The sequence below is a fragment of the Schistocerca gregaria genome, chromosome 7, assembly GCF_023897955.1.
Source record: "Schistocerca gregaria isolate iqSchGreg1 chromosome 7, iqSchGreg1.2, whole genome shotgun sequence".
NCBI classification, from domain to species: Eukaryota; Metazoa; Arthropoda; class Insecta; order Orthoptera; family Acrididae; genus Schistocerca; species Schistocerca gregaria.
In genome coordinates, this window is record NC_064926.1 from 202522805 (window position 1) to 202526657 (window position 3853).

Below are 3853 nucleotides of genomic sequence, written 5' to 3' on the forward strand. Positions count from 1 at the left end.
AAATTGTTCTTCACACCATTTTCGTAGGATGCACCTGTTACCGTAGTGCCCTTTGGAACGCAATGGGTAAGATTACGCCCTCGCTGTCCCAGAACATGGACACCATCATTTTTCAGCACTGGCGGTTACCCTAAATTTTTTTGGTGGAGGTGAATCTGTGTGCTTCTATTAAGCTGACTGGCGCTTTGTTTCTGGATTGAAAAATGGCATCCACGTCTCATCCATTGTCACAACCGACGAAAAGAAAGTCCCATTCATGCTGTCGTTGCGCGTCAACATTGCTTGGCAACATGCCACACAGGCAGCCATGTGGTCGTCCGTTAGCATTCGTGGCACTCACCTGGATGACACTTTTTGCTTTTTCAGGTCGTCATGCAGGTTTGTGTGCACAGAACCCACAGAAATGCCAACTCTGGAGGCGATCTGTTCAACAGTCATTCGGCGATCCCCCAAATAATTCTCTCCACTTTCTCGATCATGTGGTCAGACCGGCTTGTGCGAGCCCGAGGTTGTTTCGGTTTGTTGTCACACGATGTTCTGCCTTCATTAAACTGTCGCACACACGAACGCACTTTCGACACATTCATAACTCCATCACCACATGTCTCCTTCAGCTGTCGATGAATTTCAATTGGTTCAACGCAAATTCAGAAAACGAATGATTGCACGCTGTTCAAGTAAGGAAAACGTCGCCACTTGAGTATTTAAAACAGTTCTCATCCTCGCCGCTGGCGGTAAAATTCCATCTGCCGTACAGTGCTGCCATCTCTGGGACGTATTGACCATGAACGCGGCCTCATTTTAAAACAATGCACGTGTTTCTATCTCTTTCCAGTCCGGAGAAAAAAAATCGGAGGCCCTAGAACTTGAATGCACCTCATAGGACAAGGAAGAGGACGTTTTGAGGTGAAACGTCCCGTTTTGCTGAAAATATTGCAATAATTTCTAAGAACAAAACAGATGCAAAGATAATGATACAAACACTTTACGAAATGCAGCTAAGACCGGATTTCAAATGTCCTATGAGAAAACGGGATACATTGAACATAAACACAACGAAGAAAAATAGATACAAAGACAATGCGGAAACATCAAAAGAGTCGATAAATTTAAGTATTTGGGACAATGTATACAAAAAAAATTGACTAATAACACCACAAGAAAAGAATGATCGAAGAAAGTGAAATTAGCATATAAACGCTCCCAAAACCGATATCGTAAAAGATCAGCATCATTCCAGGCAAAAATTAATCTCTACACAACAGTAATTAAACCAGAAGCACTTTAAGTATCTGAATGCCTAATACTGAATAAAAGAGGTGAACAAGAAAAACCGGGAAAGAAAGAAAGGAAAATATTCAGAAAAACTTCAGGATCACGAAAGAAGAAAGATAACAACTGGACAAAAAGGAGAAATGAGGATCTGTATAAAAACATAGAACCACTGAAACACACAATAATAAAGAGGAAATAAAAATTTTTTACGGTCATATTTACAGAATTAATGGCAATAGGCTATCGAAGAAAATTTTTAATTTAATTTCCAAATTAAAAAAAAAAGAAAACACCGGATGCCTGGGAAAGACAAGAAGGGATTTGAGAAAACTTAGCGTCACAGAAAACACCATACAGGAAGGGAAATTTCAGACTAATGACCAATACTGCAAAATTCGCTGCCCAGCCACAATAGCAATAACCTAGGAGGGTGAAGTCAAATGAACAGAGACAGGTCATCAACCAAAGCACGGAGAAGCTCGGGAAAAATAAGAGGAAAACGATTGTACCATAGTTTTAAGTTCTAAACGGTCCATAGTTGGTCAAATTCTGTAATAAAAAAAGATAGCAGGTGGTAACTGTTGTTTAAATACTGTAAGACAGAAGCAGAAAAGCCAGCAAGTTCCATTTCCCAAACGTAAGTCTGCATATATTTTTAAATCTATTAAGTTACTCTACAGGAGCAATTGCATTTCTTTGAGGAGGACGTTTGGTAGTGACGTTTCTACAGGCGTGCTCTTGAAATGTAATGGCGCAACATAGCTGAAAAACAAAAGGTTCAAATGGCTCTGAGCACCATGGGACTTCTGAGGTTACCAGTCCCCTAGAACGTAGAACTACTTAAAACTAACCAACCTAAGGACATCACACGCATCCATGCCCCAGGCAGGATTCGAACCAGAGACCGTAGCGGTCGATCAGTTCCAGACTGTAGCGCCTAGAACCGCTCGGCCACTGCGGCCGGCAACAAGCTGACCCAGAAGTGAAGGCTTGTAGTAGGCAGAGTGCTAGTTTAAGAATTTGAACATTAATTTTGTTTTCCAAAGGTACTTCCAGCCAAGGCATTCGCAGTAATGACTTTAATACGTGTTAGTATACAAAGTATTAAACACACACTTTTTGAAGACAAGGTCAGAAACGTAATAACAAGTGGAAATCAATCAGACAGATGTGATCCGATCCGGCTTTAAGATATTTCAGAAAGGAATACATCTAAAATAGATAATTAATTGAAAAGTTGTTATTGTAGAGGATATTGAATACTAATGTATGTAACACGGTTTAGGAATCAAGACTAGCAATATAACAGAGAATGACATACTTACACAAATTAGGAAGCTGAATAGCTTTTCATAGTTTACCGTGGATAACGAGAGAGAAAGTGTAAGAACGCCCTACGTAATGAGAGTTGTTCTTTGTTTTGAAATATTACGTCGGTATTTAAGAGCTCAGTGCTCCACAGATATACAAAGGTAAGCCGCTCTCGAGGGTCGGTTGCACAAAAGCAGGCTTTCCTTGTAGCTGAAATGAAAGGAAAGCTTGGCCGCAAGGTGTGAGGTGCTGCCAGCGACCATCGGCAGAGGAATGAAAGCAGAACGGCCACAGTTGTTGAAACAGGTGCACTAGTGAGCCAAAATATTATGAACGCTGCCCACCGCGAAACTAAATGCCCCAGGTCGTGTGCAGTGATTCTAGCGACGATGCAGGGTGCCAAAGAAGATATACACTAACATAAGCGAGTTTGACAAACAACGTGTTTTTACGGCCCGACGCCTGAGAACTACAGTAGCCCTTCGGAAACGGAGAAGCAGGTCGGCTAATCGCGTCCTCCTCTAGTAAGTAGCTGCGGAAAGTGGTTAAACAACTGCGAAACCACTAATCTACATCTACATCCATACTCCGCAAGCCACCTGACGGTGTGTAGCGGAGGGTACCCTGAGTACCTCTATAGGTTCTCCCTTCTATTCCAGTCTCGTATTGTTCGTGGAAAGAAGGATTGTCGGTATGCTTCTGTGTGGGCTCTAATCTCTCTGATTTTATCGTCATGGTCTCTTCGCGAGATATACGTTGGAGGGAGCAATATACTGCTTGACTCTTCAGTGAAGGTATGTTCTCGAAGCTTTAACAAAAGCCCTTACCGAGCTACTGAGCGTCTCTCCTGCAGAGTCTTCCACTGGAGTTTATCTATCATCGCCGTAACGCTTTCCCGATTACTAAATGATTCTGTAACGAAGCGCGCTGCTCTCCGTTGGATCTTCTCTATCTCTTCTATCAACCCTATCTGGTACGGATCCCACACTGCTGAGCAGTATTCAAGCAGTGGGCGAACAAGCGTACTGTAACCTTAGGATTCTTCCAATCAATCTCAGTCTGGCATCTGCTTTACCGACGATCAACTTTATTTGATCATTCCATTTTAAATCACTCCTAATGCGTACTCCCAGATAATTTATGGAATTACTGCTTCTAGTTGCTGACCTGCTATTTTGTAGCTAAATGATAAGGGATCTATCTTTCTACGTATTCGCAGCACATTACACTTGTCTACATTGAGATTCAATTGCCATTCCCTGCACCA